Raw genomic sequence first — 24,651 nt, 5'->3', positions numbered from 1 at the left:
CACACACACACATACACACACACACACACATACACACCCACACATACAAACACACAGACACACACACATACAAACACACAGACACACACATACATACACACACACACACACACACACACACACAAATATATAGCCATTCCCACCTGCACAGGCACCACACATGCTTACACACTGTGTCCTAGTAACAATGACATGGCCACCTGAGAAGAGGTCTCTGTATAGCAGGCACCCTCTTTGTGTCGCTGCGTCACTCCCTGCATGGCTATGAGTGAAGCAGGGGAAGAGGACGATGAGTGGGTGAAAGAGGAATTGGCAGGTCGTCTAGACAGTCTGGATGTCTTAGGGACAGTGGGAGCAGTGGAGGACTGTGAGGCAGTGGGCCAGTCCGGTAGATGGTGGAGGCTTTCAAAGATTAACGAGACTAGAGGAGACAGAGGTTCACAAGTGTTTGGCGATGGTGAGTTCAAGTCGGTGCACAGAGTGTCCAGGATCCCTGGGACTATCAGGTAAGAGTGGACTGGGAGGACACTAGAAACTGAGGACCATCTCCAAGACGGAGGTGCAGCTGTGGAGCTGGCAGTCATCAGTAGATGGCGACACAGCACAGCAGTTAAGACCAACATGCCTAGGTTTGCATGGGGGTTCCAGGACCTGTTAAATCCTTCACTGGGTACAGCATGTCAAAGCCCTCTGTGTCTCCTCCATTTCACAGACTCAACGAGAGGGATGGGAACAAAAAGGTGATGGTAACACCATGACGCTGCCGCCATCACTTAGTGAACGATAATGTTGCCTTTGTAGATGATGATTGACTCTACAGAGATGCTGTTTTGTCGAGGAAGGGGCTAAGCAGAAGGGCAGAGGGGACCAGTAAGGACTGTGGAGCAGGTGAGTATAGGCTGGGTACAATAGTGTCCATGTGTCCACTGCTGTGAAGAAACCCGTTATTTCTGTTCTTATAAACCCTTTATGGGGCTGGGGCTGCATTTCATTTGACAGAGATGCCTATGTTGCAGGAAGCCTTTGGTTTGATCCCAAGCCTCACATAAAATGGGTGTGGTGGCACAGGCCTCCAATCCTGGCATTTGGGATGTGTAGGCTGGAGGATCAGAAACTCAAGATCATCCTGGTTAGAAAAGGAATTTGAGGCCAGACTCAGCTACATGACACCCTGACCTCCAAACCCTGATAAATATCCAATTTCAACTCATTTCAACGAACACATAAGTGTTCGCATTGAATTACTCCTTTCCTTGGACTCTAACGGAAAGGCAATCCCAGCCTGTCACACAGTGGTTCTCCCTCCTTTTCAATGGGCAGGCCTAACCATGGACACTTCCCCCTACACCACCACCCTGAGGACAGTGTTAGGACCAGTTTTCCCTCGCTCCACTGTTAGGTCAATCTCAGCACCTTGAAAACTCTTCTTTGGTCACAATGAGTCCCAGCAAGGCCGCAGAGCCTCTGGCAGGTCTCTCCTCCAGGGCTGCCACACTGTCCACTGGGGCTGGGAGTGGTGTGGGGGCTGATGGTCTCGGGGCCCTCAATCAGGGAGTGGAACTTGATTTCACATGAAAAGGAAAAAGAAATCTAGCCGGCTCCTAAAGGTAAGAAGCTGATCACCAATTCGACCTAGTCCTGTCTCCTTTCCCCAGCTTACCCTCTCCCTTCAGGGAAAGAGCCAATCTTCCTGAGAAAGAATCCTGTTTCCCCAGAGAGGCTCTGGACACAGCCAGGCTCCAGTTCCCAAGAGACCTTGGCAAGGAGGGCCCAGCTTCTCTGCACTGTCTGGTAGGCCTTCAGCTCTGGGAGTTCAGCTCTCTGTATCCCCTAGAACGACTCTCCATTGTACAACACCCAGCAGCAGGAAGAACTGAAGCAGAGTTTGACATCCAGGCAGCGTGGACTCCGTCCAGAGACAGAGAAAGGTGATCTGCTACGATCAGGTGAGGTGAGATTCGGTGTTTCCACCAGACTGGGCACATATATATGATCTTTGTTTATCAGCCACAATGGGCTTCTCAAGTAAGGGGTTGTATCCTGTTCCTAGGGTCATGGCTATGATCTAATGATCTAAAATCCTCTTCAGAATATTTTTGGTCCCTTTCTGGTTGGAGAAACTGGACCTCCACAGGTTGTATGTCCATCGCGAGCCAATTAGACTTGAATGACTGACAGAAGAGACTCCATTTTCAGGCTTTGGGCCACATGGCTTACAACAACCCCACCCCCCAATTTTTTTCCAGAATTGACAGGGTATGATTGCCCATCCCAAGTATCAGGATACAGAAGCAGGCACTTCTGTGCCAGTTCTTGGGTGGTGTGCTCTATAGAGTGAGTTTCAGGCCAGCCACAGTTACATAGTGTGACTCTCTCTCAAAAAATAAAATAAAATAAAATAAATGTAAACAACAACAACAACAACAAAAAACAATACATGCCCACTGAAGATGAACAGGTCTGCCACAATTATATACCAAAGAAACCACTTAGGATGTAGAGGAAGGTGTGTATAAAATGATGTTTGTTGAGGACTCTGTAACAGTCAGGGTTGGAAATGTCTTAGATGTCTGATGATAGGGCTAATTAAAATATGATGTATCCCGTATCTTGAGTTTTGGATGATATGAAGTCTTTTGTGTCGTAGTACTAAGTGATTATTGAATGCTAACGAGGGTCACTACAGTAGCGTTGAGGTAAATGACTCAAGAGCTTGTGTGCACAGTCAGGAGAAGGGAATGCCCTCATGACCCTCCCGGAAGTTGTGCCAGCACCTCTTTCGTGCTTCTGTTGGACCTTGGAAGCAACAGGTGACCGGACCTAGACAGAGAGAGAGAGAGAGAGAGAGAGAGAGAGAGAGAGAGAGAGAGAGAGAGAGAGAGAGAGAGAGAGAGTGCTTTGTCTTGGGAGTGGGCTGCTGGAGGAGGCTGAATGAGAGCACAGGAGGGCACTGGGGCAGCCTCTCCAGCAGCACCTGACTGTGTCAGCTGCTGGGCAGCAAGGGTACAGGGGTCTGGTTACCCACGTGTCGAAGTACTAAACTCCCACAGCAACTGAAGTGAGCCTGGACCCGGCAGCTCCTTCAGGACCTCCTGTACTGAGAGCAGCACTAGGGACATCTGGCTTGGGGTCTGTTAACCCCCAAGGCAGGGCATATGGCCAACACTACATGGCCTTCTGAAGCTTGGATTCGATTGCATACGACATTTCAGTCCCTTGAAGCCACAGCTTTGGTGGCTGATTGGCAGAGCATTGACGGAAACCAATTGGGTTGGGTAAGGCATATTTCCCTGGATGTAAGCAATCAGACAGCCCTTGTCCTGGAATGCTTAAGGTGTTATCAGAGGATTTATGAAGCAAGCGTTTGCATTCCTGCACTGGCTATTGTTTAACCAAGCTTGTCCAGAATATCTAGTGAGTGCCACACCGTGGATAACCAGACTCCTGCATGGTGGTGACCACTGGAACTGCAATGTGACTAGAAATCTGAGTGACCTGAGTGACATGTCCAAACAATCAGGTGTTCCCAGCTTTCCTTGGCTTCATTGCCCAGTCATTAGTGATGAAGACAATAAGATGGGAAAATAAGAAAGTTACAAAGGGTTGGCCAGCAGTACACACACACACACACACACACACACACACACACACACACACACACACAGAGTTTTTTCTTTAGTCTTTTTTTACTCTTCTCTCATAGAATAAATCCTGACCACAGCAGAGCAGTCACCCTCCCATCCACTCCTCCCTGTACCCTCCCACACCTGCCCTCTCTCCCAGATCCTTTCTTCCTGTTTCCCTTCAGAAAAGAGCAGGCTCCTGGAGATAGCAACAGAACACAGCCTAACAGTTTATAATAAGACTAGGCACAAACCCGCTCATCAGGGCTGGACAAGGAAAAACAGTAGGAGAAAAGTGTCCCACGGGCTGGCAAAAGAATCAGAGATATGCCCACTCACACTGTTAGGCATTCCATAAGAACACCGAGCTCACAACCATAACATTCATGTAGAGGACCTAGTACAGAACCATGCGGGCTCTGTGAATGTTTCTTCAGTCTCTGTGAGCTCCCAAGAGCCATGCTCAGTAGATTCTGTGGGTCTTGTTCTCCTAGTGTCCTTGACAGACTCTTGGCTCCCACAGATCTCCCCCCCCCCCCCGCTCGCTCTTCTGAGGGAGTTTTCTGAGCTCCCAGGGGAGAAACCTGATGCAGATCTCCAATTTGCGGTCCTTCTATGTATACTTGCTTGGCTGTGTGTCTCTGCATCCAGACGAGCAGTATTTTAAACAAAGTCCAGCAGCTGCCCTGCTCAAATGGGAAAATTATCTGGTGCATGGCCACTTTGGGCATTTGATCAACCCCTACCATAGGGTGTTGTGTACAGACTTGCAGGAGCTCTGGGTTTCCAGTTGATGGTTGCATGGGGACAGGATTTTTAAAGGACTCGTATTGATACTCAGCAGAGAATTCTGGTTCAGTCCATGCCAGGTGTAGGGCAAGGTCACACACATAGCATCCCTTATGTGGTGGGAGGGCTCCTAAATTAGATACTGAGAAGGCTTGAAGAGTGTAGAAGAGAAAAGTGGGACAAGGAGCAAAGATGCCTGTCAGTGTGAATGAAAAAAGATGAACAGTTCTGGGTAGGGTGATTACTGACAGTCTCCCAGGGTAAATAAAGGCTCTGCATTTCAACAGACATAGTTTTAAGATGCTCTCCCATCATGCCACACCCACCCCCACACACCCCTCTTGTGGGAGTTACTTAACACTCTGGGCTTGAGCTGTGTTAAGCAGCACATTGGAAGGCTGAGAGAAAACAACACAGCATGTATTACAAATGCTGGAGCTGGGACACAGACATAAGCTCACAAATGCTGGAGCTGGGACACAGGCACAAGCTCACAAGTGGTGGAGTGGGACACAGACACAAGCTCACAAGTGGTCTAGCTGGGACATAGACACAACAATGTGAACCCCGAGCTGGCAGCCCTCAGGAAGCAATGGTCTTCAGGCCCATTCCTCGGGATATGTCTGTGGGCATCTTCATTTGCGTTTTCCACCTCCTGTCCCATTGGCTGTGCCATTTTTCCGGTTGCTCAGAGTGCTCCCAGGGTAGACTTTTGGGGAGCTGAGGCTGAGGCTCTTCTTTCCTTTGGTGTTTTCCCCACTGCCAGACAGCCTTCTCAGTTCTCCTGAGTCATTCCAGAAGACCCAGCATGTCATGAGGTCAACGTTTTCATCTGCGAACTCAAATGCTTTGTCAACCCATTCTGCCAGGTAATCTGTCAGGATGAAGGCAGAAGCAGAGACAGCGCTGTCTCTGTCACTGGGGCATGTTCCTTGATCACAGAGGCAGAGAACTAACACACGGGAAAGAATTAAGAGACCGTTTGTGAGTCTTTCACGGGTCACATTGCCATGAGTAAGGGAAGACATAGGAAGGGCTCAGAACAGTTCACACCCTGATCCGTGTTATTCCTCCCACAAAGGTGCATTATGAGAGCCATTCATTGGAGGGGATTGCCCTTGCTATCTGTCATTTCCCACACCGTCTGCCTTCATGACTGCCTCCATTCATAAATAATACAAGTCCTTCTTTAAGCTCATGTTTCCGGTACTAGCGTTCTCAGAACCTCTTATGGACCATAGTTTACTGAAGTGGACGTGCGTGATTTTTATACTTCATTCTACAAGACAAATTTCCCTAGAAAATATCCAACGAGGGCTGTAGATGTAGCCCTGTGGTTAGGATGCTTGCCTCTCACATGGGGCACACAAGCATGGCATAAAGCCCTGCATGGGGGTGCACACCTGCAATCCCAGGATTGAGCAGGTTGAGGCAGAAGGATCAGGAGCTCAAGATCATCCACATTAGTCCTTCACTAGGTAGTCAGTTCAAGTCCAGCAGTGGAAGTGAGACACCTGCTCTAGAAAGCACACACACAAAGCCCAGTGGCTGTGGCTTCAGTGAGAACGAGAAGGGAAGAGTACTGCTGACACCATCTGTGGGTGGTGCAGTGATGGTGGATCCCGGTTGGTCCCCACCTGCTTACATCTCAGATATCTTCCCTAGCTCTCCTCCCTGCATGCCTTCACACACTCCCACTTCTGGCCTTGTGGTACCAGCGAGTGACTTTGGGTGTGGCTCCATCTTCTTTCTGTGCCTTCAGTTGGAACGGCTTGTTTTCATTTTACATCAGGCGTCTGAACACACTGAGTTCCCCGGAGCCACTGTTTGTGGGATACGGGTAAGTGTTCCAAGTCTGTTTTCGACGCTGTTCATTGATGTGATGGTGTTTGTTTTACCGTGCTGTATTTTATTTGTTATATTTCCATATTGTCTCTTAGCAGCCTGTTCTTGTCTAATGAGAGACAGAAAAGGAGTGGATGTAGAGGAGAAGGGAGGTGGGGAGGAACTGGGAGGAGTAGAATGAAGGGAAAAAACCATAATCAGGATTGATTTTGTTAGAAAACAATCTATTTTCAAATGAAGGAAAAAAGTTTAATTCTCTCCCTTTTTTTTTCTTTTCGTTTTTTTGAGACAGGGTTTCTCTATGTAGCCTTGGCTGTCCTGGAACTCGCTCTGTAGACCAAGCTGGCCTCAAACTCACAGAGATCCGCCTGCCTCTGCCTCCTGAGTGCTGAGATTAAAGGCGTGTGCCACCACCGCCCCACTCAGGAACAGATTCTACTCTTAAGCCCCATTTGTGATGTTCTTTTTCAAGTTATTCAAGTCTATTAACTGCCCCCCACTGACCCTTCACTGTGATACATACATTTCCCCTCATGAATGTCGATGTTTCCATCTGAAACCTGGGATGGTAAGTTCATAGGCTCCAGAGCTATTCCAACCATGGCTCCAGTCAATGCCATCCTTGTGACTGACTCTGTTCCCTCGTGCCATCCTTGTGACTGACTCTGTTCCCTCGGGCTTGCCTCCGTTTCCGGCTAAACTGTCATTTCCTTTATCTACAGGGACTATAATATTATAATGTGGATATGTGTCTGGACGTAGCAGTCTTGGGCATTGCTCTCCATTGTTCCTTAGTAGTCAGGAGAGACACAGTTGCAGTTTCATGGGGTATTGGCTCTGGTGCTGGTATGTACAACAGAACACTGGGCAACTGGGAATTTGAAACACCTAGAAGGTGAGCCTGAGACTTGACCAGGTGCTCTGGGGGAAGAGACAAGTGAACTCAGCTCCCGCTTTCTAGCCATGGCTTCTCTCCAAGTCCTTTCCAAGAGTGTGATATGGATGGTGACTACTTACGGTGTACCTCTCTTTAGAGTGAGAGACGCCTGCTCAATGGAGAATAACTTCCAGGACTCTGATCTGCACAAACTGTGTGGCCCGTGGTGACCCATTAAAGCCCTGCTCTCCCTCTGTGGCTCATCAGACTGCACTGTTCCTTCCCTGATTCTCTGCTTGCTCTCCAGCTTCACCCAACAGGGAGGGAGTAACAAAGGCTGTAATTTACGGAGGCTTTCTCCATACCAGGTACTTCTTTTACTCCAGGTACATTTACTGAGGGCCTTCTATGTGGCAGGAAGTGGGTCAAGAGCTGGACATGTGGCAGGAAGTGACCTAAGAGCTGGACATGATCCAGGGCACCGTTGAAAATGTCAGCCCTTGTGGAGTTTATGTGGTACTGTGGTCTACAGAAATCAACATTGAACTTACTGAATCAACATGCCATGCTGTGTAGTGCAGTAGGAAGCAGAGTTTTGCTGTTAGGAAAGCAGAGCAGGGATGGGGGATGGGAGGGTGGTTGGGGTGGGTGTTGCCAGTGGTGGTTGTTGGGCATGCACTTAAAAAGAATTTTTTTAGATTAAAATTGCATCACTTCCTGTCCCCTTGTTTCCCTCCAAAACCCCCTTTGTTCTTTTTCAAATTCATTGTCTCTTTTTCCTGAATCGTTGTTGTATTCATATATGTATACGTATTCCTAAATGCATAAAGACAACCTGCTCAGTCTGCAATACGTTACGTTTAGGTATATATTTTCAAGGCTGAGCATATGGTATTAGATAACCTGTTGGTGAGGACCTTCTCTGGGAAGGCCATGACTCCCTGGTCTCAGCATAGTTGCCTGTAGTTCTTTAAGACTTCAGGATCCCCACCTGCCGCCCCCACCCCGACTCTGTCCACATCAGCATGGCTTTTGGGGTCATCTGTATTCAGCTCAGGTTTATGCAGCCATGTGGGTGGGGTTTTATATGTGCGTAGCTTCTGACATTCCCAGGAGGCAAAGCCTAGTCTCACAGCAATCTCCCTGGTCCTCTGGCTCTTACAATCTTTCTGCGCCCTCTTCCACAATGACCCCTGAGCCTTAGCTGCAGGATTTTGTTTGTAGATGAATCTGTTGGGACCTGGCTTTACATCTCTGCATTTTGATTGGTTGTGGTTTTCTGTATTGACCTCTGTCTGTCACAAAGTGATGTTTCCTTAGTGAGGGTTGAGGACCACACTTGTCTGTGGGTATGAGGGGAAATACTTAGAATGTAGTCGGGGGTTATGCTGCTTTAGTAAAACGGCAGTTGTGGAATCTCCTTCAAGATTCATGACCGCGCCAGGCTGTGGAGACTTGCCTAGCTTTCAGGGAGCTGGCGTGATTTCTCTCTTTTGAGTCCTAAGTCTAATTTGAAAGCTGTTGCTTACAGACAAGGTATGTGTGTCAGTATTACCCCCTTCGGGTTAGCATGCCAGGACAAATACTTTTGTAGCTGTGGTTTTGCTTTCTTTTGTTTTTGAGATAGGGTGGGTACGTTGTCTACATAGCCCTGACTGTCCTGGATCTCACTCTGTACACCAGACTAGGCTGGAACTCAGAGTTCCACCTGCCTCTGCCTCCAGAGTGCTGAGAGTTGTGCACCACCGCGCCCAGCTCTGGCCCAGCTTGCACTTTTAAATGAAGTGTTCAGGCGCAGCCTTACTGAGAACTTCCTACCTGAGCAGATAGATCAAGACAGGGAGGGATCAGGGTGTAAAGGTGTCTGGACGAATAGTAAGAACAGGAGGAATAAGTACAGGAGAGCCAGGAGAGTTTCAGAGTCTGTGACAAGGCACGCAAACACTGTGCCAGGCAGGGAAAGACATTGACTTGGTGGGAAGGCAGCTAACTATAGAAGCGGAGATGGTGAATATTGTTGGATGTAAGGAAAGACTTGGGGTGGAATCTGGAAAAGCTGGTCACCCTGTGAGTGGACACCTAATGCTTTGCTGGACTGGGTGGGGGCACCGGATGTGTGGGAAAAGTCTCCCAAGGACTCACACAGCAGCATGTGCTAGGTACTGGGAGTCAAAGGAGATAAAGCTTGTTGTTCTGATCTGTTTTATTCAGGAGTCAAACATCACTTGCTACATTTGGTAACTCGAAAGCACACTTGGAGGGCACAGTTCCCAGCCACCCATCCAAAGCGGCTTTGTCCTTTTCAGTTTATATTCGTGTATATTAACCATACAAAGGGAGGCTTTAGTTAGGATAGTTCTGTATACGCCGTAGTAGAATCTGGCTGTCTTCACCCCTGTTACTACTCTTTGTTATCCCTTCTCCTCCCCTTTTCCCAATCCCCTCTTATAGCCCCAGTGTTCCTTCATTTAATTTTATGTTCCTCTTTATTGGCTTTTAGGTTATTTTGGATTTTTATGGCTTTCACATGAGAGGAAACGTGATATTTGTCTTTCCAAATCTGGTTTATTTCACACAAGATCCATCGTCCTCTCTTAAACACTGTATTTTCATCCTTTTTGCAGCCAAGTGAAACTACCTTTGTATGGGTACCACATTTCCCATATCAATTCATCCACTGAGTGGCACTTAGGCTGAATCCACTATGTGGCTTCCGTTAGTAGTATGGATACTCAGCTATCACTGTCGTAAGGCACTGTTGATTCCTTTGCATTATAGCCATGAGCGTGATGGCTAGACTATGTGGAAGTTCTATTTGAAATGTTTTGAGACACCCCCATATCTATCTCCATAATGGTCACACTGATTTCCATATCCTGGTGCAAAGCCTGCCTAACTCATTCAACCAAGTCCTGCATGGTGGCCTTTGCTTTCATTTTTTTCCCTCTGTGCATATGTGTGTGTCGGGGGAGGTAGCATAAGCATCTTTGACCACAAATCTTCATATGCTAGTCCAGTTATTTCCCCGGTTTCAAAGGGAAACTGCTGTCATTCCCAATAAACTCCTTTAGTGCATAACCCCTGTGCTATCACTCTTAGGAACTATACCTGGGAGTGGTAGGTTGTAATACCCTTTAATGCGGGAGGCAAATGAGTTCAGAGAGGTAAAGATCTTGCCAGGAACCAAATTTTCCTCTGCTAAAACAGTGAGCTTTTCTCCCATGCATCAACCCTTTCATGCCTGGATCCCAAACCTTCCCCCCACAAATGCAGCCATAGCTAGGAATTACAGTTATCTAAACTCTTATAGTGCATGCATCCGTTGAAATCACCCCACTCTGCCCACACTCACACCCCCATACCTGACCTCTGGCCCCTGGTTCAGTCCCAAGAATCATTGTAGCTACTAGGTGCAAAGACAGGCTCCCGGCACGTGAAAGATGGCCTGTGCCTTTGTTGCTGCTGTTAGCATGGCATTCTGTGCTCTCCAGGATCTGACCCGTGCTACTAAAAGAAGACGTGGCCCATCACAGACCAACCTCAATCTGTGTCCAGTGGTTTTCTCCTTGGGTTCATTTTGCTGTTCTCTGGTATTTGTCTCAGCAAGGGGTGCGAGTAAACCAAGTATGGCCTGAGCTGCAGGTTACATAGAGCACATACTGTGCCCAGGAATCCCGCTGCACGTTTATCCCTCTCTGGTTAATGTGGCAGTGGCTGATGGCCAGAGGCTCCTTTGCAGTTGGATTAGGGGAAGTCTCTTTGATTGGTCCTGTTCTCCTGCCCAAGCAAGTGAGACTGCAACCGTATCACTGTTCATAAGGCCTAAGTACCAGTGTTAGGAGCTACCATATTTGTAGAGCCTCAAACCTCAAAGACGTCCTCTGAGAGGAGACTGCCTCAAATCACATTTATGTGGAGGGAGTAAGAGCTTTAAGGAGAGCTTTAAGTAAGAGCTTTAAGAAGAGGCTATTTGTGAAGAATCGCTTCTAAAGAAACCAGCATTTAACACTAAGAAGTAGTGATCTGTGGGCTCCCCTTGAAGGAATTCTGTCCTGGGGTTCCTTGTGGCACACATAATTAAGTACAAGGAAAACCGGGCTAAAACCAGTATTTCAAATGCAAAGAGCTCACCATTTGCTCGTTGATATGTGGGTACCCATAAACAAAACAGATGGAAAACGGCTGCACAAACCAGTTAGAAGCTAAGATTTCCCTTGCTGAAACCATCAGGGTCTCCTTCTGAGATGTGTCTCTGCCTATGTTGGTAGGTGCTCCAGGCATGTGGACAGCATGAGCTGTTTTCAATAGACCCTTTGTGTTTCTAATGTGTGCTCTCTTTCTTGGAAAGGATGGAAGAAGATCAGCATTGGGAGAGTTCAAAATCACCCCAAAAGAAAACAAAACTAGCTGAAATCAAGAAAAAGAAACGTGTTAGGTTTCTCTTACCTCACCAAACTGAGAGAAAAAGAAGACCCTCTTCCCCTCGAGATGCAGATCAGGAGATGTTCACATGTGAATGCTGCTACTGTCAGAAGGATGTGGGGAACATGTCTGGCGTCTCCATGGGGACGGGGACCACGACAGAAGCAGCCTCTCATTCACCCTCCTGTGAAAATCTGATACTAGACCTCGGTAACTTGTCACTCAACCCTGATACCACCCAGCCCACTCTTGTGCAAGAAATACAAAACAGAGAAAAGAACAAGACGCATTGGCAGCAGAAAAGCAAAAAGTCGTTTCAAAGGCTTCTCCACGAATGGACAGAATAACTCTGGCATTGTTATCCTCATGTGAAGAAGATCAGAACCTACAGGATCATGAATGTCAACAACACCAAACCCTAGGGTGAAATCTTTTTGGGAGCACGGTCAGAAGGAGTAAAAATGTCCAGCCTGGTGACAATAATATCTTCAGATGGCGAGTTTCAAACCTATTCCAGAAATGTAACAGTCGTTTTCTTAGTGGTTTTGGCATCCCCTCTGGGGCATTCTGGGAACAGATGCTCCTTGGCTAGGGCAACCAGATAGCGATGGTTCTGTACTCCCCATGCTGTTGTTCCCATGGGGCCATCTACCAATTTCCCCTCCTCCGGTCTCGGCTTTTCCTCCTTTACTTTGTTGCCAATAAAGTTAGAACATCGATGTAGAGTTTCTGGCTTGCTCTTTTCTAATCTGCTTCCATTCCATTTTATTGACTGGAGCCCAGAAGGAGCACTAGGTGTGGTGGAGGGGTGTGTGTGTGTGCGTGTGTGCGTGTGCGTGTGCGTGTGTGTGTGTTTACGTGAAATTTGTGTTTCAAAACCATTATATAGAGAAGAATCAGAACATATAGAGCATTCTTCATCTAATTAGTCCCCCTAATATGTTACACAAGTATAATATATCAAAAGCAGGGCACTCACACTGGTACACTGGGTGTGCAGACCTCTCTGTCACTGCATCATAAGTGTAAATTCATGCAATTACCACTGCAATCCAGTTTCCTCTCTGTTCCTTCAGAAATATCTTACTCATGCTAGTTCTTATGATGACGCCCAGCAGCAGCATGCTTAAACTGGGACAGACACTGCATTGTTCACTATTTCCACAATCATTTCAAGAATATAAAAATGTTGGGGCTGGCCTTTTCCACTCACCACCATGCCCTTCATTCTACATGCTTGATTGCTTATATCAAAACTCAATTCTTTGGGAATGTAGCTTTGGGCAAAGTGCTTGCCCAGCATGTGTGGGGCTCTAGCTTTGAATCCCCAGCTCCACACAACAACAACAACAACAACAACAACAACAACAACAAAAAAAAACAAAGATGGACTCTCCCCTGCTACTCCTTTTCATTGCTGTGTGCCATACCATGGTCTGGGTGTGCTGTCAGTTCTTTCTTTCACTCATCTGTTGGGCACTTTGGTTTCCAGATTTTGGCTAGCTGCTACAAAGAAAGCTGCCATAAACAATGGAATGAAAAGTTGTGTGTGTACAGAAGTTTTCAATAGGACAAAGACCCAAAAGGACAATCTCTGGGCGACATGGCAACATTTTCTTTTGTTTGATTTAAACTACCATCAAAACCACTTGTAAAATAACCCAGGGCGCTTATGTCTATGATGGGACACCACACAGCGTTGGGGCCGGGGGAGGGGCTTGGCCTGCCTCTACTAAATGTACTTCACAGTGGGAGGCCTTGCCTTCTTGAAGGAGGGAATGGGGGGTGGGTTGGGAGGGGGAGGCTGGGAGGGTTGGAGGAGGGAAGAGGGGGATCTTTGGTATGTAAAATGAATAAAATTTTTTTCTTAATAAAAAACTAAATTAAATTAAAAAAAAAAACCCTCGGGGGGCCTGAGTCAGGCAGTAGTGGCACATGCCTTTAACCCCACCACTTGGGAGGCAGAGACAGGTGGATCTCTGTAGTGGTATTTACTCTGCCCATGACCTTGGGCCATAGGGCCTGAAGGAGGTGGTGCTTCTTGTTGTAGGTGACCTTTTAAAAGGAAAGGGAGAAGGGTCACGAGCCCCTTCTCCCTGATGCCTGCTGCCTGGTCTGCTCAAACTGCCAGGTGGATTCATTCCCGTTCAGATCAGAGGACGACTTCAGCTGTCTACTCCGTTCTCTATTCGTGAGTGTATTTCCTCAATTTATCCTAATACATTTCCCTAATACTCCTTAACCAGACTCCCGTGGATTTATCACATTAGATCTCCAAGTTCCAGGCCAGCCTGGTCTATAGAGTGAGTTCTAAGACAGTCAGGGCTGTTAAAAAGAGATACCCTCTCTCCAGAAAAAGAAAAAAGAAAGAAAGAAAAAAGGAAAGAAAAACACAAGGAAGAAAAACATTCAGGGCGCCTGGCCTCTATGTTAACTGTGGGACATAGAATATGGACTGTGGAAACAACAACACCTGCTACATATATCCAATATGCAAATGTTTACTGGCCAATTGAAAACACTGGCCCCTTTCCCTTCAATAAGTGTTGGAAGATAAACAAGAACAGTATATGATGTATACTAGAATTTTAGTCAGAAGATTAGAAGTGCAAAAAAAAAAAAAAAAAAGAAAAAAAGAAAAATGTTCCAGCTAGAGATATACATCAATTTTGGAGAGTTTACCTGGCATGCAGAGGACTGTGAGTTCAGTCTCTATCAAGACAAAGAAACAAATGAAACAATCCTAAAACTTCATGAAGTTATATACAATAAAAAGTAAAACTATTAGAAGTTATATATGTATTTAATACATCAGAAAACACACACACACACACACACACACACACACACATTTCACTGGGGTAATGCATACCCCTAATCTGGTTCCACACACTTACACTGCCATTGCAAATTGCACCTGCCATTTTAGTGGTCTCCGCTGAGTGAAAAACAGAGAGGGAGACAATTTAAAACGCATCCTAAGAAGAAGAAACATCATTGACTGATGCACTATCTCTTTGTATTTGTTTTTTGTTGTGGTACACACACACATGCATGTGTTGGCATGCGTACGTGTGCATGTGATTTTTTTTAGGTATAGTGCCTGGTGAGATTTTCACCATCCACATTGGTATGCAAACTGATACTGTCATTGTGTAGGCCTTGTTTAGGTGACCATAGTTTCCCCATCAATATAGAAGACACCTTTTCATCTCAGACATCCTGGTCCTCTGGCTCTTACAATCTTTCTGCCCCATCGTTCAAAATATTCCCTAAGCCTTTGGTATAGGGGTTGTGCTGTAGATATATTCGTTGGAGATGAGCCCCCCACAGTCAGTCATTCTCAACAATTTCCCCGGTTCTGCATTTCTGTACTAGTCTCCCTCTGCTGCAAACCAAGCTCATCTGTGCATGTAAGGATAACACTCAGAATGCAGCTGGAAAGTGTCCTGGTCTGGGAAGTGGCAGTAGTGGGCTCCCTCTAGTCCTCAGGACCTCACTGTCTTCTGTTTGTTTGTTGTCTTGTCATGACTTGTTTTGTTTTGTTTGTCATTGTATATTGCTGCAGTAGGTTTTATGATTCGTTGGTTTGTTTTTCCTCTTTGTGCTGATTTAAAATTTCTCCACTACAATATATTTTTATCATGTTTTTACACTACTCCAACTTCTCCCAGATTCATTTGCTGGTGGGAAGACAAATACCATGCCTGATGCTTAACTACTCAGACAGGTGCCAGAACCCCCATATCTCTGGGTGGCCGGAAGGCAGCCACCCAGGTTCCTCAAGGAACTGTCTGGCAACATGTCAGTCATCCGGGGTCTTCAAGGCCCTGATTGGAGGATGAGAATATCCAGGAGTCCTCAAGGCTCCGCTTGGCAGGAAAACAGCTACCCTGCCTGATGCTTAACTGCTCAGACAGGTGCCAGAACCCCCATGTCTCCCATTGTCGGGAAGACAGCCTACTCGGTTTCCTCAAGGCCATGTCTGGGAGGGGTCTTCAAGGCCCTAGCTGGAATGAAAGTATCCCGGGGCCCTAAAGTCTCTGGCTGGTGGGAACACAGCTACCCTGTCCTATGCTTAACTCTTCAGAAAGGGTCGCAGACACCCATATCTCCGGGTGGCAGGGTGACAGCCAAGCGGGGTCCTCATGGCTATTGCTAGTGGGAAGACAGCCACACTTGCCTGATGAATAAATGCTCAGTTGCTAGCCGGCGGGAACTTCCAAGCCCCAGTCTTGCTGAATATGCCACCTCAACCTGAGGCTTAACCTCTCAGACTTGGCCACCTTCCGGGACCCTCAAGGACCCATCAGGCTGGAAGATAGCCACCCGGGGTCCTCAAGGCTCCAGGTATCCTTGAGACAGCCACCCTTGCCTGATGCTTAATTGCACAGAGGGGTTCTAGCAGTTCCGGAACCTCAAGGCCCTGGCTGGTGAGAAGTGAGCCACCCGGGGTCATTAAGGCCCTGGGTGGTGAGATGACAGCCACCCAGGGTCCTCAAGGACCTGGCCGATAGGATGACTGCCATCTCCACCTGATGCATAACAGCTTAGACAAGGGCCAGCTGGCTAGGAACACCAAGGCACTCGCTGATGGAATGACAGCTACTTAGGGTCCTCAAGGCCCTGGCTGGTGGGATGTCAGCCACCCGGAATCCTCAAGGGTCCAGCTTACCTGCAGACAGTCATGCCCACCTAATATTTACTTGCTCAGAAGGGTGCTAGAAGGCCTGGACTCCCAGGTCCCTGCCTGGCAGGAAGACAGCCACCCAGGGTCCTCAAGACTCTGACTGGTGGGAAGACAGGCAACCGTGGATGATGTTTAAATGCTGAGAAGGGGGCCAGGTGACCGAGATTCCTATGGCCCTCCTGATGGTCAGACAGCCACGCAGGGTCTTCGGGGCTTTGGCTGGTGGGAAGACAGCCAGCCCTGCATGATGATTAAATGCTCAAATGGAGGCCAGGCGACCAGCATCCCCATGCCCCTGCTGGTGGGATGACAGACACCCAGGGTCCTCAAGGCTCTTGCTGGTGGGAAGACAGCCACCACTGCCTGATGCTTAACTGCTCAGATAGGTGCTAGCCGGCCTGGACTCACAGGTCCCTCCTGCTGGGAAGACAGCCACCCAGGGTCCTCAAGGCTCTGGCTGATGTGAAGACACCCAGCCCTGAATGATGTTTCAGTGCTCAGATTGGGGCCAGTTGACTGGGATCCCCATCGCCCTGCTGGCTGGATGACAGCAACTTAGGGTCTTCAAGGCCCTGGCTGGTGGGGGGGCAGCCACCCGGGGTGTTCAAGTGTGTGGGATGACAGCCACCAGGGTTCCTCAAGGCTCCAGCTGGCTGGAAGATAGTCAACCCTTTCAGAATCTTAACTATTCTGAAGCAGGCAAGCTGGCCAGGAACCCCAAGGCCCCTGCTGTTGGGAAGAGAGCCACCTAAGGTCCTTGAGGCCCTGCCTTGTAGGATGACAGCCTCCCCTGATCCTCGAGGGTCCAGTTGCCTGAAGACAGCCATGCCCACCTCATGCCTCTGTGCTCAGAAGGGTGCTAGCTGGCCTGGTCAAACAGGTCCCCACCTGTCGCTAAGACAGCCACCCAGGGTCCTCAAGGGTCTGGCTGGTCGGAAGACAGCCAGCCCTGCATGATGTTTAAATGCTCAGACTGGGGCCAGCCGACAAGGATCTCCATGGCCCTGCTGGTGAGATGACAGCTACCCAGGGTCCTCAAGGTCCTGGCTGGTCACATGAGAGTCACTTGGTGTCCTCAAGGCTCCTGTTGGGAGGACATAGCCACTCCCACCTGATCCTTAACTCCTCAGATGGGGACAAGCCAGCAGGGTCCACCAAGGTCCTGACTGGTGGGAAGAGAGCCACTGTGCTTTCTGAAGGCCCTGGCTGTTAGGATGAGAAACCCCCCCTCCCACCCCTGTCACAAGGCACCAGCTGGCAGGAAGACAGCGATCCATGGATGATGTTTAGCTGCTCACACCGGGGACAGCAGGCAGGAACCCTGAAGACCCCAGCTGGAAGGAAGAAAGCCACCCCTGCCTGAAGCTTAACTACTCAGGAGGGGGCAAGACGGCTGGGACCACCAAGTCCCCAGCTGGTGGGAACAGAGCCACCCGGGGTCCTCATGGCCCTGCTTAGTGGGAACAGAGTCACCAGGGGTCCCCAAAGCTCCTGCTGGCAGGACTACAGCGACCCTGCCTGATGCTTCACTGTTCAGACAGTGTCTGATACCCCCATTCCTCCGGCTGTCAGGAAGACAGCCACCCGGGGTCCTCAAGGCCCTGGCTGGTGGGATGAAGCCCCACCAGGGTCCTCAAGGCTGCACCTGATGGGAAGAGAACCAGCCCTGCCTGATGCTTAACAGATCATACAGGTGCTAGCCTGCAGAGACTCCCAAGGTCCAGGCAGGCAGGAAGATATCCACCCCGGCCGGATCCTTAACTACTCAGACAGGCCACCCCCCTAGACTCCTAGGGTTCCAGCTGTCAGGAAGATAGCCACCAGCCCTCCTCCCCACCCTCAGACAGAGGCTAGCTTTCCTGAACTCTGATGACCCCTGCTGGTGGAATTCCAGCCATCCATACATGATGCTTAACTGCTCAGTCACTGGCTAGCCTTTGGGATTCCCAAGGCTCTGACTGGCAGGAAGAGGCCACTCCTGGTTCTCAAGGCTCTTGGTGGCAAGAAGACAGCCTCCCTTGCAGGATGGGTAACTGTTCAGACAGGGGCCAGCTGACCACGACCCCCAAGGTCCAGGCTGGCAGGATGACAGCCATCCGAGGTCCTCAAGGACCCAGCTTGTGAGAAAACAGCCACTACTGCCTGGTGCTTAACTGCTCAGAGGGGAGCTACTGGCCATTCTTGCCAAGCGCAGGCTGGATCGAAGACAGCCGTCAGCAACTGTGACTTAAACTCTCAAATTTGGCCACCCTCTGGGACCCCTGAGGCCCCATCTGGCTGGAAGACAGCCACCCGGGTCCTTAAGGCCCTGTTTAGCAGCATGTCAGCCAATGGGGGTCTTCAAGGCCCTGGCTGGTAGGATGAGATAATCCCGGGGTCCTCAAGGCTCCTGCTGGCCGGAAGACAAGTACCATGCCTGACGCTTAACTGTTCAGACAGGGGTCAGGTTACCCATATCACCCACCCAGGGTCCTGAAGGCCCTGGCTGGTGCAATGATGCCCAACCAGGGTCCTCAAGGCTCCACCAGACTGGAAGAGAGCCAGCCCTGCGTGATGCTTAACTTCTGAGACTGGCGCTAGCCGGCCCAGACTCCAAAGGCCCAGGAAGGCAGGAAGACAGCCGCCCAACCCTGAGACTTAACCTCTCAGACAGGCCAGCCCACTGAGACCACCACGGTTCCAGCTGTCAGGACAACAGCCACCAGGGTTCTTCACGTCTCCAGCTGGATGGAAGACAGCCAACCCTTCCTGAAACTTAACTATTCAGATTCAGGCAAGCTGGCAAGAAACCCAAAGGCCCTTGCTATTAGGAAGAGAGCCACCTAAGGTCCTTGAGGGCCTGTCTTGTAGGATGATAGCCTCCCATGATCCTCGAGGGTCCAGATGCCTGAAGACAGCCATGCTGGTGGCGAGAACCATGTGTGGATCCATGGTCCTAACAAAGCCGAAGTCTATGTTGATGCCAATGTCCCATAGTGCCACCAAAGGCCACATGAAGCCTGTGGTCTGGGCCATGGCCTGTGGCTTGTTGGTTTCCAGGCGCTACACTGTTACCAGAGACATCCTGCTCCGAGATGCCAGGGTTACCACTTGGAGATAGGATGTCGACCAGGCCGAACTGCTGCCTGAAGCTCATGTCTGGGCCAGTGGCCCAGCTACAGCTGGGGTCTATGTTGAAGTCTGTGGCCCAGGTTGCCACTAGGGCCAATACAGAGGCCCGGGATCTGGGCCAGAGCCTGTGACTAGGTTGGAGTTTGAGGGCCATGCCACAGCAGGGGTCTTATAGATATGGGTAGACTGCATTGCAACCTGGGGCTATGAGAACATCTGCACCCAGGCTGCTACAAAGGGCCATGTCTGGGTCCCAGGCCCTATAGAGGCCAGGGTCCAGATTGACATATGTGGCTCCTGTTGCCACTGAGTTCCATGAGAATGCCCAGGGACAGTTCAGCCACTTGAGTCCAGATTGGTGTCAGAGGGCCAGGATGTATCCAGATCTGAGTGGCCTACACTGCTACTCAATGTCATAGTGACATCAGGACCAGAGCTGCATCCCAGGACCATGTCAGGATCTGTGGCCCTACTGCAACCAGAGTCTGGGCTGATGTCCGATGTACCTGTTGCCATCAGAGGATATGTGGACACCTGAGATTGAGGGCCATGTTGGTGTCTCAGGGCTATACTGCTGCTGGGGCAGTGGTGACATCCAGACCCAACCACTATCGAGGACCATGTTGGGGTCCATAGTTCTACTGTGGCTGGGGTCTGTGCAGAAGTCAGGCTCTTGCAGTGCCACCAAAGGTCCCATAGAGGTGCAAGGTTAGGGCTGCAACCATTTCCACCTGTGCGGACAGGCCCTCCTACTAGAGCCAGGATGTTGACTGGCCCCAAGCTGCTTCCAAAGGCCATGTCTGGGTCAGTGGTCCAGCTACAGCAGGGGTCTGTGTGGATGCCAGTGGTCTGTGCCACCTCAGGAGGACTTAGGTACCATGTGAGATTAAATCAGAGAGCCTTTCTGAGCTGGCCACACACTTCACTGGCCCTGGGAAAGCTGGCCTTCCCTCTTGCTGGGCACTATAGCAAGAGAGTTGGTCCCTGCTCTCCAGAGAGATGGCCCCCACGACTCACCAGAGGCAAAGATGACCTGACCCTGAGGACATGCATGTGGGGGAGCTGCACCACCCCCTAAAGGCCCACAGCTGGGTCTTTGGTTGACCCACCGTAACATCTACCCCATCTAGGACCTCCTGGAGCAGGTTAAGAGATTAGTCCTGTGCAATGATACCCACAAGATCTCCAAGACTCATGGAAGCCTAAGGATATCCCAGAGGAGATTTGGTGCAGAACCAGTGATGATGGTGTCCCAGAACCCAGAAGCCTTGAACCACACCAGTGACTCTTTGGAATAAACAATTGCCAGGAATACTGATGTGGCAGTATTGTATGGTCTATTGTATGGCACACTGAATCCTCCAGTGCCACCAGGATGAATGAAGAGGTGTTGGAGAAGCAGGAAAGAAGGAGAAGGAAAGAGGATTTTCTCTTGTGGTTTGGTTTTGTTTTGGAGTTTTTTGTTTTGTTTTGTTTTGCTTTGCTTTGCTTTTGTTTGCTTGCTTGTGTGCTTTGATTTGTTTCCTTATGTGAGGGGGCATGGCAGGAATGAGGGGAAGATATGGGGGACCAGGAGGTGAACAGATTTGGGGTGCATGATGTGAAACTCCCAAAGAGTCAATAAAGAAATTAAATTAAAAAAATAAGATGTGATGTGTAGCTGAAGTTTTCCCGTGTCTTCCCTGGCCCATGCTCAGGATAAATCTCTCTCACCCACCATTCCTCCAACCGTTTGGACCCAAGTAAACACACAGAGGCTTATATTAATTAATTAAAACTGCTCGGCCATTAGCTCAGGCTAACTAATGACTAGCTCTTACACTTAACCTATAATTCTTATTTATGTTTAGCCACGTGGCTTGGTACCTGTTCTCAGTTCTGCCTTCACATCTTGCTTCTCATGTGTCTGGCTGGTGATTCCTGACTCAGCCTTTCTGTTCCCAGAATTTCCCTCTCTGCTTTTCCCACCTATACTATACTATTGGCTACTGGCCAATCAGTGTTTTATTTATCAACCAAATCAGAGCAACACATATTCAGAGCATAGAGAAAGAAATCTCTAGCAGAGATGATCTTGGAATGGAAACCAGGATATGTGTTATGTTGGTGAAGAGGTTTTGCTTTTGTTTTCACAGGAGAAGAAAAGCTATGAATACCATCAAAATTGATAAAGATTATATTTGAACAAGACAGACCTCTTGCTTAGACGAGGAGGTAGTTCATCAACCAGCATGACCATTCAATCTAAACTAACTGGTACGAATTAACAAATGCTTTTCATTTGATCAGATATAACATGTCTAAAGGGAAACTCCCAGTTTTAGGTTTGGGGAAAGGTTTTGTTTTTGTCTTTTCAGGAGAATGAAGGCATCCAGATAAAATATCTGAAGACCACTGGACAAATGAGATATCTGTAGAAAAAGGATAAGTCATTGAGAGAAAGTATCCTAGAAATAGAGTAAATTGGCCTATTGATATATCACATTTCCAACAGGATAAAATTTCATAAATCTTCCTAAATGTTTGTTTCTGTTGTTCTCTACAGATAAACTGTCTTTTTATAGTCCCAGTTCGATTAAAAATTAAAACTGCCTTTGAAGTTGGAGTGTGTCTCTCTCCTTCTCTAAACCCAACCCTGTTGTTAAAAGAAAATTCAGAGTCTCTGTTTCATATCAGAAGAGCCACCTGGCATGGGACAAAAGACAACCGAGATCAAGGGACAACTATTGTTACAAATCTCTTACTCCTCAAATTTATTTTGACTCTTTAAAACTTTTATGGAAAGGTATAGTGAAGAAACAGTGTTTTAAATCATTAACTATAATAGACCATCCTTTAGGTAATGGAGAAGTCAGGGGAATTCCAGGCTATAAGGAGCTCATTGGTTGAATCATTTTATTAACGGCTCTTAGATCTTTTACCATTGTCCATTTTCCAGATTTATTTGTAACAACAAATACAGGAGAATTCCAAGGACTGGTTGATTCCTCAATATGTTGAGCGTTTAGCTGCTCCTGTACCAGCTGTTCTAGGGCCTGCAATTTTCTGCCGTGAAAGGCCATTGTTCCACCCAGAGAGGTTTGTCAGCCAACCATTTTAAAGGTAGGGCTGTTGGTACCTTTGAAAGATCAACAGCTGCTGTGCCCTGATTTTGTACAACCTGTGTGGTTGGTGACTGTTCTTTATAATACCTTTTAATATTTTTCCCAGTAACATACATTAGTTTATAGTTTGTTTCTGAAAATAGAGGAACTTCAATCTAGGTATTCCATTGCTATAACAAATCATGTCCACATAAATTCATTGCTATTTTAGCCACATATGGCTTTAATTTTCCTCTCTGTCCTCCTGGCCCTATACATTTGACCCATCTCATGCTTTGTTTCACCTCAGATAAAGTTCTAATCCCTAGAAGTTGAATGTTTACCTCTTAAAGAGGCCAATTTGGATGCTAAGATTCTGGTGTAATTATTGCTACATCTGCCTCAAGCCTACAAGACCTTCAACTACAATGTCATTTATTTGTACCTTTAGCTTTGGTCTATGACCATTTATAGAAGTCTGCCAAAATATTTGCTTTTTGGTTTCTCCTGAAATTTTGGTTTTATCTTCTAAAGCTGTTCTATCATTCAGAGCAGTATGTTTTTGTTTGTTTGTTTGTTTGTCTTTTGTAATATGCATTAGGTCTTTTAATTGCTCTGGGAAGTAGTTTCCCCCACAGTTACAGGGCATGACAAGGGGGCCTCTCAAAGGCATTTCTCAACAGCAAAGGATTACCCAGTCTGTCCCTTGTTGATCTACATTCATTGATCCAGTGTCGGCCTTTGCCATACCTTCTGCATACTCCAAAAGGGAGTGGCCTTCTCTTTGGATTATCCCTAGGAAAAAAAATGCTATTTTTCTAGGAATGCCCTGTTTCCAATACCTTTTTAGGTAACCTTATTTGCCACAATTAAAACACCTAATGTTTTGATTTTTTTCAAGGCTGTGGAAATCACCTATCCTATATAATCATCATCGTGATTATGAGATTCGATGTTGACTGTATCTCAGATCCATTACTCTATGTGTGCTGATCTTTCCTTTTGATGCCTAAACACTGTTTTGCATTGGGAATTAGCATTTTCAAAAGCTAAAGATTCAATTATTATTTGTCTAGCTTCTGAATTTGGTATCATTCTGTTTATAGCTGAAGTCAATGTTTTAAAAAAATCAGTGAAGTTTTCTTTTGGGCTCTGAATAACTTTAGTAAATGACTCAGTTCTTTTTCTGACTTTTTCATTTGTGTCCCAAGCAGTCAAATCTGCTGCATGGCTGAGAGACAGAGTGTGGTCATCTTATAGAGACTGTCTTTGTACATTAGCATAATTGCTCTCTCCGAGAAATTGGTCTTGGGAGATTTCAATACTTCTAGTCCTACTTTATTGTTCAGTGGTCCTAGCCTCATCTTTCTACTAGGCCCTCTACTGTAACTGAGGACTAGCCTCCAATACTGTTGTATCCAAGTCTCTCCAGTATTGGGGGACAATTCTGTTACTAGTTGACCATGAATATATCATCTGCTTCACAAAAGGTGGATGCATAACATATGAGACTATTGCTTCCTTAAATTTAACATTTCCACAGGAATCCAGTCAGCTCATACACAGCCTTGGGGATATCTGTCATTTCCCAGTTGTTCCTGTAAGGTGCCTGGTTAAATTAAGGTTCATTGTTTGAAAATCTTGGGCTGTTCCTCCCTATTTTTATAATGTAATGCTAAGTTTGGGTCTCCTTTACATTTCAATTTTCTTGTTCTGAATATCTCCATGATCTCTTTTAGTAAGGTTTTCTAAGGCCATTTCTTGGCACTCATATCAACCTACATTTTTAGGGATGAAACAAGAATAATCAAACAATAATGTTTATAATAGACATTACATACATCCCATCTAAGTTAATTATCCCCTCATTTAATTGTTCCATTTTTAAGCCATCCATTGTGTAATCATACAGAGATCTAACACCCTCCATTATAATACATTTTCCTTTCTGTCTTTCTTTCTTTCTTTCTTTCTTTCTTTCTTTCTTTCTTTCTTTCTTTCTTTCTTCCTTTCTTTCTTTCTTTGTTTCCTTCCTTCCTTCCTTCCTTCCTTCTTTCCTTCCTTCGTTCCTTCCATCTTTCTCTCTCTCTTTCTTTGTTTACTTATTTATTTCTTTTTGTTTTATTATTGAGAAATTTCTACTCACTTTACATACCAACCACAGATTCCCCCCTCTTCCTGCCCCTCAGCCTTTCCTCTGACAAATCCCCC

General features: G+C 47.4%; 1 long non-coding RNA gene across 1 annotated transcript; it reads left to right on the top strand.

The window, feature by feature from the left end:
* Nucleotides 1-1,492: 1,492 nt before the first annotated feature.
* LOC131898948 (uncharacterized) lies at nucleotides 1,493-12,275 on the top strand. Its single transcript, XR_009376046.1, has 4 exons — nucleotides 1,493-1,607; nucleotides 1,716-1,946; nucleotides 5,179-5,281; nucleotides 11,483-12,275. It is a non-coding gene; the product is annotated as an uncharacterized LOC131898948 (long non-coding RNA).
* The last annotated feature ends 12,376 nt before the right edge of the window (nucleotides 12,276-24,651 follow it).

The sequence above is a fragment of the Peromyscus eremicus genome, chromosome X (assembly GCF_949786415.1).
Source record: "Peromyscus eremicus chromosome X, PerEre_H2_v1, whole genome shotgun sequence".
In the NCBI taxonomy this organism is placed as follows: Eukaryota; Metazoa; Chordata; class Mammalia; order Rodentia; family Cricetidae; genus Peromyscus; species Peromyscus eremicus.
Note: the sequence above shows the minus strand (reverse complement) of the source record. Positions and strands in the feature narration are given on the sequence as shown.